The following is a 14,155-nucleotide window of genomic DNA, read 5'->3' on the forward strand; positions in this document are numbered from 1 at the left end:
TGATTTTTTATGACCAGCCGCTACACATGAAAATTCCTTACAGTATTTCATCCCATCAAAGTGCATTCATCATCATCGAAAGAGTTTGTGTTTGGATTTGGAGTTGTATACGCTTTGCACCCAGCAGTTCATACACGCACTCGTCCGAGGGACGAGATTTCAGTTCCGTACTGCCATCGAAATTTATGCATTCATTCATTAAGTAGCGAAATTTTCATCATCCATTCCCGAAAGTGCTTACTTAGTCTGGTCGTGATCGTGCAGAGTTCAAAATTTGAAGCTCTTTTGTTGCTGATAGGGAAATTCTGTGAGTTCATGGGAAAAAATTGATTCCCTTGCATCCATCCTTATTGGCGGAATAGATCCACCCGGTGCTTCAATGGAATGTAATCGTCCTGGCAAACTTCTCCTCAATTTGCATTCAGAGCTCTCCACGCTTGAGGGACAAATTTGAGACTCTTAAAGCTCAAGCTCTGGACAAACAGAACAGAGACAGTTGTCTGCTATCATCAGGCTTAGCTAAAAATGCCGCTTTGCAAATACCATTACCAGAGCTAATTATTTGAAACCATTTATGCGTGTACACTGGGCTCTGTGTGTGTGTGCGAGGACTCGGTCAGAAGAATTTTGTGCTGTAATTCTTTTGCAGCTCAAAAGCTCTCCCTCCTTTCTTTCTTTCTGCTGCCATTTCTACTACCAACCCATCATTACTGGATCCCTACCGGGACCACAAATCTAGCCCGCACTTGTGCGCGCTCACGTTCTCGGCGTTCTTCATGCGCGCGAGGTCAGATCAATTTAGCCGTTTTGCGGAGAATGGAAGATGAAACGTAAAAAAAAAAAGCCCAAGCTACACGTAAATGCCGAGACGTGAGATTTCCTTTCCCAGCAAACGGGCCACAAAAATGGTCAAGCTACTGGTGGATCGCTCACGTAAATAGCGCGGTGTCATTGGTGTGATTTGAAGTTTGAAATTGCTCGCGCACCCTGACCACCAAAACGCTTCCAGTGATGCAGGAAAATGTGTATAATTGGGCCAAACGTTTCCAAAGCCTCTGACGTCGGGAGAATCGGTGGGGGAAGAAAAAGAACCAAATAATCCTCACTCTCTCTGGCCGGCGACGCAACGAGAAGAACCATAACAAGGAGACCAAAATTTATGCCACTCACGTCATCGACAGCTTCCAACTTTTTTGTGGGATTTTTTTTTCAACCATTTTCCTCGACGCTGGTGAAGTTGATGATTTTCCTTCGCTTGCTACTCACATACGTGAGGCCGGGAGAATATTATCAGTTCGTCGTCTTAAGGCCCGTCGGGGGCCCCCTTTACTGGTACTGTTTTTGTTTGAGGTTCGAAGAACAACGAGAAACTTTGGAATATGTTTCGCTCCTGTAGGCACCCACGTCGGTGGTCGGGTTCATTTTCCCCCTTCAAATGTGTGTTTTATGCTGATGTGCTCTAAAGCCTCGGCAAACGAGAACCATTCGGTGCCTTACCGAGATTTATGTGATGAGAAAGTAACGAACGGACGCCGCGAGGAAAGACACGGGGACCAGCCCAAAAACCGAAGGCTGATGGGACGAAAAATGTTTTATACACACCTCGAACGATGCAACGACACTGTCTTCATTAATTAAACCATTCGCCGTTCTGTGCCTGTAGCGTGCTGTTTCGTTCTCTTCGTCTGTGTGGTTTGATGGGAGGTTTTTTTTTCTCGGTTCGTTGTTGTCACCATCAAACATGGACCCGTTTGATGGACATCATCACCCTGTCCCAACTACGAACGTACGGCCGGGTATATACGACGTGGTAACACCTCTAACGAACCCCATGAAACACTTTGCATTTTAATAGAGCCTCGGTCTGTGGCGTTTAATTTTTATGTGGTAACAGTCACAGGTTGATGTGTTTTTCTCTCCTTTCCATTGGTTTGTTTGTTTCTTCAACATACTTCCACAGTTTTGTCTAAAGTTCCAGAAAAAAACTGTGCCACGTTCCGAGATCCTGCGAGATTAAGCTCTTAACAAGGGTACGACACTCTGTAGAGAATCGTCTTAAAATATCTCCAATCCAAGCAGGAAGTTTTTAAAGTTCGCCGATACGTATCTCCAGAGTCCACGAGCAAGTCGCATAAATATTATTCGTACCAACCAACTCGTAACTTTAACTAACAAGAATGTAGATCAACGCAGCTCGAACCGAAAAAAGTGTCATTAATTAGAAATTAAGCCTGGAGGTGTTCCCCTCAAAGCCGAAACCACGGTCCGCAAAAAAAGCGAAAGGATTCGGTAAAAAGCGGATCGCTAATGTCTTGCTTTAAATGTGGTCTGAAGATCAACGTGCGGAACTGCAAATGAAGAACTTTATTTTTATTCTCCAGCGTGTTCTCACCATTTCTTGCACTGTTGTGACAGTTTTATAGATGTCTCACTCGTTTGTCACAACCGAGTGTCTTTGTGCAGTTCTTTAATTTTTTTTTGTCGTGGTTGTTGCGATCAGCTCCACAAAGCGAAGAAGGATAAGACTTGCAGTGCATTTCCCTTTGCCTTATCCACTGTAGCCAATGAGCCTGATCAGGTAGAAAATTCGAAATCAAGTCTGTAAAATAAAATTAAAGTTCAGGATCCGTGAGCATATTTCTTTGTTGGATGAACAGAACAAAATAAAACTATCAAAACCTGGATGCCACGTTTCAGCTTCTATCCACGGCGCAGAGACATCCGGGCAATAAAAACAAGAAGATAGGCAATTAAACGACCATTTGTTTATGACTGTGACCTCAGCTCTTTCCATCTCTAAGCCCTGAGCTGTGCATTTGAAGCATCGAACACACAGTGAGTGCATGCGAGACATATTTCACACCAGGCGAACACCACTCGCTCGGATCCATCGGGTTTCAACCACAATGGATGCTAACCACAACTGGCGCGAGTTTGGAGTCCGCAACGGCACGGACACCGGACTGGCGGGTGCGGTTGATTAATGAGGTTATGTTTGCTGCGCTAAGAGAGCTTTTGTGATGGTTTTGGTGTGACATGGCGGAAGAACAAGTCCTTCGTTATGCGCAAAATCATTCAATCTGCTGTGTCCAGTGTTATACTGCTGGAGGTTATAGGAAAGAAGGGCAATGTTTGGGTACTTATCGGATTGTGATTAAGTTGCATCATATGGATATCTGCATGTACCGTTGTTCCTAGGATTTAAAAAATAGTTACTGTTTAGGCATAAGAATAAGATTTTTTGACAACATGGCTAATGTTCTGAATCGTTTTTTCGCCAATTGGCGCCATGTCGGATTCTTTTGCAGATTTCAAAGTTTAATCATGGAGAATCATTATTTTCAATTCTACAGAAATCTATTATTGTGAACTTGACGTACTGATTGTAGCTGACTGGCTTAAACTATGTCCACGCTCTCGTTTCAATTTTTGAAGTTCATCAAGTTTCCTCTCTTCTACAACGCCTCATCCTTCACTAAATCATTCCCCTTGTTCGTCTTAACTAACAACAATTAAGATTGTAGATTAATTTTAAGCGTTTTTCCAAGAATTCCTTCATCCTCTCATATCCCTGTTAGCGTTCTGGTTTGCTACACTTTGGTCACGTGGTCGTTTTTAGTCCCGAGCGAAATCGAAACCGTGCCGTTCGAGTCCACGTTTGCGACAAAAGCAAATAAAACCCTTCCAAACAGTCAAGTGCTCTCTCCACTCCCAAGTTCTCGGACGTTGGCTTCAAGATCGGGACGAGAAGGTAGTGCAAGGGTGGGTCAAACTCATGGCGAACGCTGAGTGGTGGTCGCGAACATTTGATATATGATGGCTGTTGGGGTTTGCCATCCATTCCCCCTTCGGTGGTAAGCGTGCTCTTGTTTTGACGTTGATGGTAGTAACGCTTTTAAAGGTTATGTAACGTTTTTGAGCACCCTCCCTTAGCCGGCACCTTGCGCACAGAGCTCCCCGTCTGCTGTCGTGCGCTTCGCAAAGCAGAAAGCGCTCGAACCGAACGCGACACCAAACCATTCGTCTTCCGTTTGTGCGTTTGAATAACAAAGTGAGATTTTTACGAGATTTTCAAACCAAACGAACGGCGGAGATACCTTCGTCGACACCGTTCAAAAACATTCCGCACACTTGAGTGTCCGCGAAGCTCTTGACGGCTCTTTGTGAAGAGAGTTTTTATTCTTTTCGCACGTACCTACAACGCGCAACTTTCCGCCGAAACGAACACATGACAGATTGCTTGCCGTGCCGTGCCGGAGAAAATGGTGCGATTTTTCGCTGTCCTATCTGCCACACGATAAGAGGTCTGCCTGGCGTCGGCGACGACAACGACGACGGATCAAGATGATGGGAGTGCTGTGGGAGTTACTGTGCCCGTTAATGGATTTCAATCTTTTCTGTTTTCGTCCGGAAAGTCATTAGTGTTCTAATGTTATTACCCTACCCGGGGCAGAGCACCGGAGCCAAGTCGAGATTATCTTTGAAGCGATCGATGATACGCCGTTTAGGAGGTGATAGTTGTTTGGAACAGCTTAATTAGACATTAGTGTCGCTCGAGCTCTCCCTCTCTTGCTCGATTGCTAGACAACCATAAAAGCAACGACAAGCTCTTGATTTGCAGGAACGCATGAAACGTTGTAAACTATCTTTTTTTAGGATGTAACGTGGGGCTTTTTATATCTTCTTTAGATTCTTGAGCGTACTAAGACATAATTCCTTTTTTTCATCTCTTCTCTTTACAGGTAAGCACCCTTAAACGATAACTCATTGGAACGTCTCTTTGCGCTAAAAGCATACATCACCGAAAATATTCATTAAGGGAAAGCATTATCAAGGTACTCTGCGTTTATATGATGGGGTGGGCGAACCCTATGACAACTTCATAAGGTACTTCCCAAAAGCGAACTATCCGCCGAATCCATCCGTCAAACATTTTGATTGCATCTGTCAACCGCGACACAACCCTACCCCGAATGGGGGTCTTCCCCACACAGCACACACTTGCTGCAGTCGGGCAGCCATTAGTGTTTGCTGGAACGGTTTGGGAAAGTCGGTTGTTGTCACCGACTCGGGCGGCCACAGTTAATTCAATAAAGCCCCATTTCGGTCAGTGCGGCTCTCGGGGTCATGCCGACTCCAATGCGCTTCGTGGCTTTGTGTGTGTGTTGGAATGCTGCTACGTATGGCGCTCTCTGCGAGTGAAATTTAGCAGCGTCACTGTCGCTGCACCGAGACATGATTCGATAATGTGGTACAAATTCGATTACGTTTGTGTATTTGTACCCCCTTGATGCGGTAACCTACTGCTACTCCACAGCCAATTCGAACCTCGCCCAGAGGAACTCCACGCAGACTTCATGACCATGTGAGTTTTATTTAAGCCGCCATTGTTGGACAATTGGTGTCGGTGCTCTAGAACTGGGTGATGGTCGAGAGTTCCCAACGATTTAAAGTTGAGTGCAACTTGATTTTTGCCGAGAATTCTGATGTTGAAGTTCGTTCCGACTTTAAAATTGTTACACTTGGTAAGCTCCTGATCGCCCTCTCACGAAAGTTACATTGCTAAGGCTTCTCTAGCACAAATACTGTTGCATAACAAAACCCATGGGCTGAAAGGGCTGAAAGGTTCAACTAACTTATAGACAGCTGCCCGGGAACGGTATCGATTCTGCACTGCACTGAGGACCGAAGTGTAACGAAACCCTTCAGCCTTTCGACAGACATTGCTGGTTCTCTAGTCCGGTCTCCGGTCACCACCGTGGTAGGTCTTTTTGTTGTGGTTTTACCGCTTTTAGCAGCTACTTCACATTTGCTTCACGCGACCATTCACTCACCCAAACGCTACTAAAGTATTTCGCACTTTAATACCACCCGGTTGGGCGCAAGGTGTAAATTATTCGCACGTTCGCATGCAAATCCGCCCGTCACATGACGTACAAAGTTGAGGTTCACGCACATTCAAGGGCGGGGTGGGCGAATCGCACGTAATGCTTACCGGTCAGTGAGCATATTAAATTTTACTACTTTTCCCACCCGGTTGAACCGCGAACAGCGAACGTCTTTTGCGCATTTTTCACTCTCCTATCCGAAAGACTAACAAGACACAAAGGGTCTACTGGCACTGTAAAACGGCTCGTTTTCGATCCGGATTGAGACGTTTGATAAGATGTGGCCGATTTTCTCTGTCCGTGCAAGTTAGGGTTAAGTAGTTCCGGAATTCCCGGCTCAGGGTTGTCGGACATTCGCTCATCCATAGCGAAGCTCACCGAGGGATGCGGGCACCTTACGTCCAAACAGCACGCATTGAATCTTGCCTAACGTGATTAGATGTCCGTTTAGGCCGCTTATTTTGGACATCCTTTTTCAACTGAATAGATTCGGTAGATATCTGTTCTCAATTTTCTTGGAAAAAAGGATTCCGTACCGTAAGGACGTTCCACGTGCGTTTCATACCGTTGTAAAGACTCCCACGAGCTTTGGCACGAGGCTGCTAGACTCAATTTTATGTCTGATTTATTTTCAAGCCTCCTGAAAGTCAAGGCTATTTTTATTTTTCACCCAGACTCCCAAGCTCTCGTACTAAATCATAATTTTATTCGTAAAGTAGTTAAATCGTGCATACGATTCCTTACAATCAGCCCGTACTTGTGAACGGACAACTACCTTCCTTTTGCTAATATTTCTTAATTATGGTCGCTTCCCTGAAACTTTCTCACCAAGGCAACCGTATACTTTCGCCATTTTTATGCCCAATTTGTACCTAATTCTTCCCGGCTTATCATCGCAACCACCTTCGATCGAACGGTTCCCTCTTATCAATTTCCACCCAGACATGAAAGGTTAGTATTAGTCCTGGGGCAGCACTAGTCCTGGGGCAGTCACCCATCACCAACATTCGCAAGTCAAACCTTTTCGTTAAGCCTCCCCAAACCGGGCACCGGTATTACTAAGGTAATATCGTCCATGGTAACGGCATACGTGGAATGATATCTCATAACGAACGAACAAATGTGCTGAACGTTGGTTTTACGTTGGTAATAGTGAGCTCGTGGTAGAACCTGTGACGCCGACCATCAGGGCCAAGAGTTCCAAGATACGCCACAATACATAAACGGCCCAGGAGAGCATCATTTCCTTCTAATCCCTTCCCCGATGCTGGACAACATCCCGGTGGATGGAAACCTAAATGAGAATGATAAGAATTTCGCTTTCATTCATGGTTAACTGACCTTAAGAAGTCCGACCGTATTTTGGGGACTGCTGCTGTGTGTCATGCTGCCGTCCGCATGTCCACCGGCAGTGCTTGACCATGCGGTCGGTAGCCATTTTTTTTCCTTTTACTTCAGAACATTGTAAACCCTAGCAAGGCAACGTCGTTCGTTGCATAAAGCGCAGAAATAAAAGAAAGCACCCGCATTAGTGTTATGGAAAGGAAAAAGAATTTCTAGACGGCTAAAGATACTGACGTCCAAGATACTATTCCCTTTTTTGGCTGTGAATAGGATAGGATTACCTGGCGGGAGATACTGCATCCTAATGAAACTGGTTCCCATGTTACGCTCTGGGGACTTTAGGGACTTCTTCATCCCTTTTAGGCCATTCTGAAGACATTGGGCAAATCTTGATCTTTCACGTTAATGGGGCACATTGTCGGTAACTTTTTGGGCAATTTTCTTCACGGACTTTCTTTCAAGGTTTGGTTCGCCCCTTAGCTAATATATCCCGATGTCCAGCTGTCCATGGATAGGTGCTATCTGTCGTGTGGCTATCAGTTTCAACATTTTCGCCACCAATGTGATGGAAGATACGAGAGGCAAAGCGGACAGGATGAACAGTAGGTGTCCTTCTTATCCTTTTCATCAACCTCTCTCAAACAGCTCGTTTACCTGCGTGCACATACTCGGTCAATGGTACGCAATCGGAGACGAAAATCTCGGCCCCGTCGCTCTCTTTCATCTAGCAGCGCTATTCAATCGTGGGCACATTACGGGAATTGAATTTCTTGCAAACAGCTAGTACAGCGCTACAGAGCTAAAAACTGTTTTGCATATTGAATCTGTGCTTCATTCATCTCTTGCGTCGTGTGGGCAGCATGAAGGCATCACCAACTTTCACCGAAAAACGTTACGGAAACGAAGCGGATGGTGATGAGGTCCCTCGTGAGCGTTCATGTAGAACATTGCCATTTAGGTAATTATTTAACTGGTCAGTCTATGGGCACCGAGTGAGCGGTTGTGGGAAGCATCATGTTTTTCGACTCTCTCTCTCTCTCCCCTTTCTATTCCTCCCTACCGAAGTATCTCCCCCCATCTCGGTATGAAAAAAAAACATAAAATGAACATAGAACTGAGCATTAATTCCAACCTCACGCTGGACACAGTGTGTCGTATTTTTCGGCGTGCGGGGGCTTTTGGGAAAATAAAACAACGCGCTGTCTTACAGCTTCGTTAATTACCGATGGTGACCCGTTGCGTGACCCTCCATCGTACGTCTGTGAATCCCCGTATCCTGGTGACCTTCAGTAGCAGTCCCCGGTTGCTGCCGTTCTCAACCAGCTGGCGAGCGATTACGCCATGCTCGTGTAGCCGGGCGTCGTCTTATCAGAAGGCGCTGGTTCACTTCACTTCCGCTCGTTAATGGTCGTTGCTGCGCGGCTGCCCGTTTGTGGACAGCACCCGTCGTTTTCCGTTTAATTAATAATCACATTGTGTGGGGAATGTGTCACACGGAGTCGGCCCGCAAGCAGTGTTCCTCTAAATGTCGACTGTTTTGGAGGAGAGAAATGTTTACATTTAGAAGAAGAAGAAGGTTGTGTTTTTTGTTGGCTAAATGGAGTTGGCCTAATTTTTCGCTGTTCCATTTCACACAACTAATTGAATGTCCTCTATAGATGTTTACTTTTCAAGGCTTTTTTCAAATTTCGTAACTTGGAATGCGGTGGCCTATATGTTCTCGTTGGGCAGTGGTTGACAGCGTGCGAATCTTGGTTTATAACTTTATCCTTTAAATTTTGTCTAGTATTCACCAATGAGCACTAAATGTGCCAATGCTTTGAAGGAGAGCCATTAAAAATGTAGAACAACACCACAATAAACAAATTGCTCAAGAAATAAAGTCACTGCTTAGGACTCGTAATAGCAGGACACTGGACCTACGGGGCTTCCTGATATCCCGTAAATAGATAGTCAGTCCTCACTACGGAAGAACGGGCCGAACGAATTTTGAGCCTAGGTCCTGCCGTGGGAAGACCAGCATCGCTATCGCGCTCTGCCATAGATTCGCGTAAGCCAAAAATTGTTGGCTCTTTACTCCAAATATTTGCCGACCTCGTTAGGAACATCAAGCTCTAAGGAAAAACGAAACAATTTGTTCATTTATGATTAGCGCCAAATGCTTGTCATTTATTTTATTTGCTTACTAGGCAGCCAAAGCGTACCAGAATTAAATTCAACTAATTTAGACTTAAATCTGTGTTCCTAGCCCTCCTTTCTGGCACTCCAAATGAGACATTCTTACCTTTAATATTGCATATAAACGAGGAGAGAAAAAAGCACGCCCCACACACACACACAAACCATCTCCAAATGAATATGATTGCTAACGAGAACGGAATCAGTTTTTCTCGGCGAAAGTCCCTTAAACGACGAAAAAAAAAACAAGTGGAACGGAAGAAAACTCCCAAATGCGGTCCAGATGAATGTGTCGCAATCATGGTGCTGTTTCCGGTTCCGGGTGGTGTTTCTGTTTTTTTTTCGTTTTTCCTCGCCCTCAATTTGCTGTGCTAACGCGGGGTCTGCAAATGTCCAGCGTCTTTGCTGAGAACCCTGTTCACAGGGCGAGGATGATGATGATGGAAGGTGGCGTGTATTCTGCAATGGCTGGGACTGCTACTGTCATCCATTTTCAGCGAACAGAATCAAACTGCTACCTCGCTTTCATTGGAATGATGTTTGCTGTGAGAAAACAGCTATGAATTATGGACTCACGACGAACGGTGGACATCACACCAGTCCACCCTTGCCCTGGTGCTCGAATGCTAACATCATCACCATTAGTCATTTGTCGTCTGTCGTCATTTTTGGGATTCGATTGCAGTGTGTGCACGGAACCCTTAAAACGTCACACATACATGGACGGGTTATGATTTGTTGGCAGTTCCGCGGCCGACATACCATACCATTGGTGGCCGGCAATAATGCAGCCCAATGTGGTGTGGAGTGCATTGGAAATAATTTTTCAATTAAATTACATGTGCAGCTTTTCCGAGCGCGCAATGATGGCTTCACGGGGCACGGTGTGGACGGGAAACAGTGGTTTCGTGAACTGAATCCACGGCACAAGTTGTCACTGGAAGGTATTATTTATGGACGCATCCGAAAACATGCGTCGAGTGTTGTCGAAATGTTTGTCGCTTGTCGTCGTGGCTCCAGAAAGTCAGAGACCGCCTCTGTGCCGAGTACGGCACAGAAAAGAGTTAATATTAATTATAAGCTAATTTTGTGTCGTCTGATAAATTGAAGCTGTCGCACGATGTGTTATTGCAAAAGCGCGTGTAAATAGGGTCCTCCTGCACACGAACCTTGCCGCGCGTGGCGAAGATCCCACCAAGTGCCCACTCTGACTGACGCAAATTGATTACCATTTATGAGCGTATCTTGACTCGCTGCAGCCAGCCAGCCAGTCAGCTCTCCGGAAGCAGTGGAGTTGGATTGGATGGAAAATTTGTTATACTTTCCATCATCTCCCATAGCTGACTCAAATGGAAAATTGCGAGACGGGAAGGAAAAAGTCACTTATCTTGTCACACCCTTCGACTACGAAAGGACTAACGCACACGCGTTAAGCGAAAGGCGTCTTGGCGGTGTAAAAATATTAACATTTCATCTTGCGTTCGATGGAAAAATAAACAACATACAAGCTACCGCCGCCGCCGCCGTCGTCGTGGAAGAGTTTTCGATAAAGAGTTTCCCAAGCATTCGGGCGTCGTGCCTCCCGGTACTCGTCACTGCTGACGCAATATGAAGAACTGATGAGTTGTTTCCGCTCCTGGGAATTGAAGTTGAAGTTTTGCTTTTTTTGGCCCTTATTTCTTCCACCCGAGTATTTCTTCACACGCGGCATGCCGACAGCGGAGTGGAGATGCCAAAAAACGCTTCATTTTTCACCACGTTTTTCTTCTCCAATGCCGAAAAAACCGTCGGAAAAACGTGCGCCCGTTTTTCTTTACTGCCACTGCTTAATTTGGGCGAAAAATATTGTTTTTTAATTGCCTCGAGGTTGGCATCGATTAAGACGGTTTAATCGAGCGGATGGTTCAGCCCCTGTGTATTCTTTCTGTGTGCATAATTTATCTTTCTCAGACGTGTGAAGAAAATCGCTTCTTAATTGGGCAAAGCTTCTTCGTGTAGTGGATTTTTGTTGGTTACGGGCGCATTATTTGCTTTATGAATTATCTATAAAATGGGATATTTTCACACACATGTACACATATTTGCGGTTAATTTATATCTGCATCGGAAGAAGAAAAAAACGCCCCGAACCATTTGAAAGTGAAGCAACCAAACCAAATATGGATTTGATACGCCTTCGTTCGTTGCGGATGTTTTGAATCTCCTTTGGGCACACGGGGCAAGAAAATTGAACGTCTTTGAAAAGCGTGCTATAACCGGTGCTCGTGTGAAAATATTAAAGAAAATGAAAGCAAAAATCAATTTTCGCTTTTCATTTCATGGCTGCGTCGTCGCGTTGTATGGCGTAAAGTGATCGGTGAGCCGTTTTTTTTGCTCTCTTCTTTATCTTAAAAGAAAGGTTACGGAGAAGAATGATTGATTTTTTTTTTTGTTAGGTAGGGTTGAATTATTTTTGTATAGAATGGAGCATCTTAAGCCAGAAAATTGATACAATGCGTAAAGTAAATATAGAAGCATCGTTTTACCAATATCAGAGAGAGAATGAAATCGAAGTATTCAATCAAAGTTCAAAGTTTTTTAACAAATTATTTGAACAACTTTAAAGGCTATTTTTAAAAACGTATTTGAAAAGAAAATACTTTTGGAAATAGAAAATAAATTAAAAAAAAATTTAGTTAGTCATTCTTGGGAAATTTACAATTTAGTTCGTCGAAACATGCAAAACGCATTACACAGCGTGATTATTATTGAGCATTTTACTTTACAATTGTGTTCATGCACCTCCTCAATCTTTTTTTTTTTCGGTCGCTCTAACTTCTCTTTATTTATTTACTTTTTTTATTATTAAGTATCTTTATATTTATGCCACGCACTGTCGTACGCAAAGGTTTAAAATTTATCGTTTTCTTTCGAACATCATCAACGAGCATCGCGGCGTAAAGTAGCTGTGAGAAATATGCGCTTAATCGCTTCCCTAATTGAAAATCAGTTCTTCTCACAGCACTCATCACTAGATTACGAATTGCGTCCTTACGTATCGCATTTTGCCTGTGTTTTTTTTTTATAAATATATTTTCCAACGCAACGCGCTTTCAGCAAAATCCGGTCCACTACTGTGGCAATTTATAGCCCAGCTAGTTGAGTGTGGAAATTCTCGTTTGCAGCCGCTGCCCTATTATTTGCTTTGTTTATAGCTGTGTGGCCGTTGAGTAAATTTCATAATTTTCAGAATTTTCAATTTACTTGAAATATGTGTGTGTGTTTCTTCGCCAGTGTCGTGTGTTTCTCACCGGCATTCGCTACGAGCTAAAGAATAAACTTGCTTTCAAAATTTCGTCCAAACCGCTCGTTCATTATCTTCGCTTCAGTGATCGTCAACGAAAGCCACCCCCTCTGGACAAGTAGTAGTTTGTGGATGGGGGCCTAGAGTGGCTGGAGTTTGTTCGTTAAATTTATTAATTATTTATAGAAACCAATTTAAAATTTATCAAATCGTCGGTGGTGCACATTTTCTCTCGTCACTTCTTGCTCGCGGGCGAGAATAAGCCGAACGCGAGCGTGCGGAAGAAAATATTGGACAGTGTCGAGAACATTTTCACCCTCACACAGCGCCTGGAAGGAAAAACCTCGCTCGCACCTACCAATCGTCAAACGGCGTGAGTTACCAGCAACGATGCTTGGTGACGAATGCACGGCTCAGTCACTGGGAGATTTTCCTTTTTTTGTCAGCGACTGCTCCGACGAGACCCAGTCATCGTTTCCCGTGTGTCGGACGCGCGCTCCGGCTGAAGCTGCGAATCAGCAAAACTAATTAAAATCTAATTACGCACCTTCTTCCAACCAACCAACCGGCCATCCTATTTCCCTGCCATCCCTCCCGGGGACACCGCATCAAGTGTGAGAGATGGGAAAGAAAGAAATTTTCCCTCTCTCGATCCGGGTGCAAGTTTCGACAAAACGTTAACCTGGAAACGCCTGGAATGCCGCCGGATCTGACGTTTATTACAATATTATTCCGGCAGAGGTCGCTTTGATCTTTTCCCTCCTTTACTGCATGTTCCGACCAGCAGCGCCGGTGTTTCCGCGCGACGTCGGTTGGCACAAATCAAGCATAAAACGGTTAATTTTATTAGGCAGACGAAGGTCTACGCGGGCGGAAGGCACCGGTGGGCGGGTGTTTTGGTTTGTTGGCCCGAAAATTAGAACAGACATCGTTTCCGGGTGTTCTTGTTTCGCTTCTTTTTTTATTGTGGTCTGCTGCTCTTAAAGCAGCAAGCGTCAAGATATAGTTCACTCTTTGCCACACTTTTGAAGTCAAGCCAGGATATCTCGCTGATGGGCTGGTGGGCGGTGGTCTCTCGCATTGCATAGCGGTGCTAAGTCGAGCAAATGCTATTTAATCCCCGTTCGCTGGTTGGTGTGGAGGCAAATGTCACCCCAACCCAACACGACCCGCTCCAAACCCTAAAACGCCAGGACAATTCTATTCAATTAGCAGCGCCGAGCCAAGAGCAACCCGCTGTAGTGCGCTACTCTTGAAAGCTTGAATTTCAAATTAGGTTAACAACCGCAAAAACCAAAAACCTTCACCTGGGAAAGAAAAACCTCGAGCCCGCACACCACCCGACCCGGAAAAACAGAAGCGCGAGCAAAGAAAGCTCCGCAGAACGCTCGACATGCGACATTCGAACTTCGCTGCCAACTTTAACCAACACCCGGTAGTGCCGCACCATTCCGCGCTTCCA

General features: G+C 44.8%; 2 protein-coding genes across 8 annotated transcripts in view; one reads left to right on the forward strand and one right to left on the reverse strand.

Moving 5' to 3' along the window:
• Positions 1–14,155, forward strand: part of LOC126567717 (teneurin-m) — a 504,494-nt gene that overhangs the window by 410,151 nt on the left and 80,188 nt on the right. The window lies entirely within an intron of this gene.
• Positions 1–14,155, reverse strand: part of LOC126568633 (coiled-coil-helix-coiled-coil-helix domain-containing protein 7) — a 492,112-nt gene that overhangs the window by 455 nt on the left and 477,502 nt on the right. The gene's annotated exons all lie outside the window — the stretch shown is intronic.

The sequence above is a fragment of the Anopheles maculipalpis genome, chromosome 2RL (genome assembly GCF_943734695.1).
Source record: "Anopheles maculipalpis chromosome 2RL, idAnoMacuDA_375_x, whole genome shotgun sequence".
NCBI classification, from domain to species: domain Eukaryota; kingdom Metazoa; phylum Arthropoda; class Insecta; order Diptera; family Culicidae; genus Anopheles; species Anopheles maculipalpis.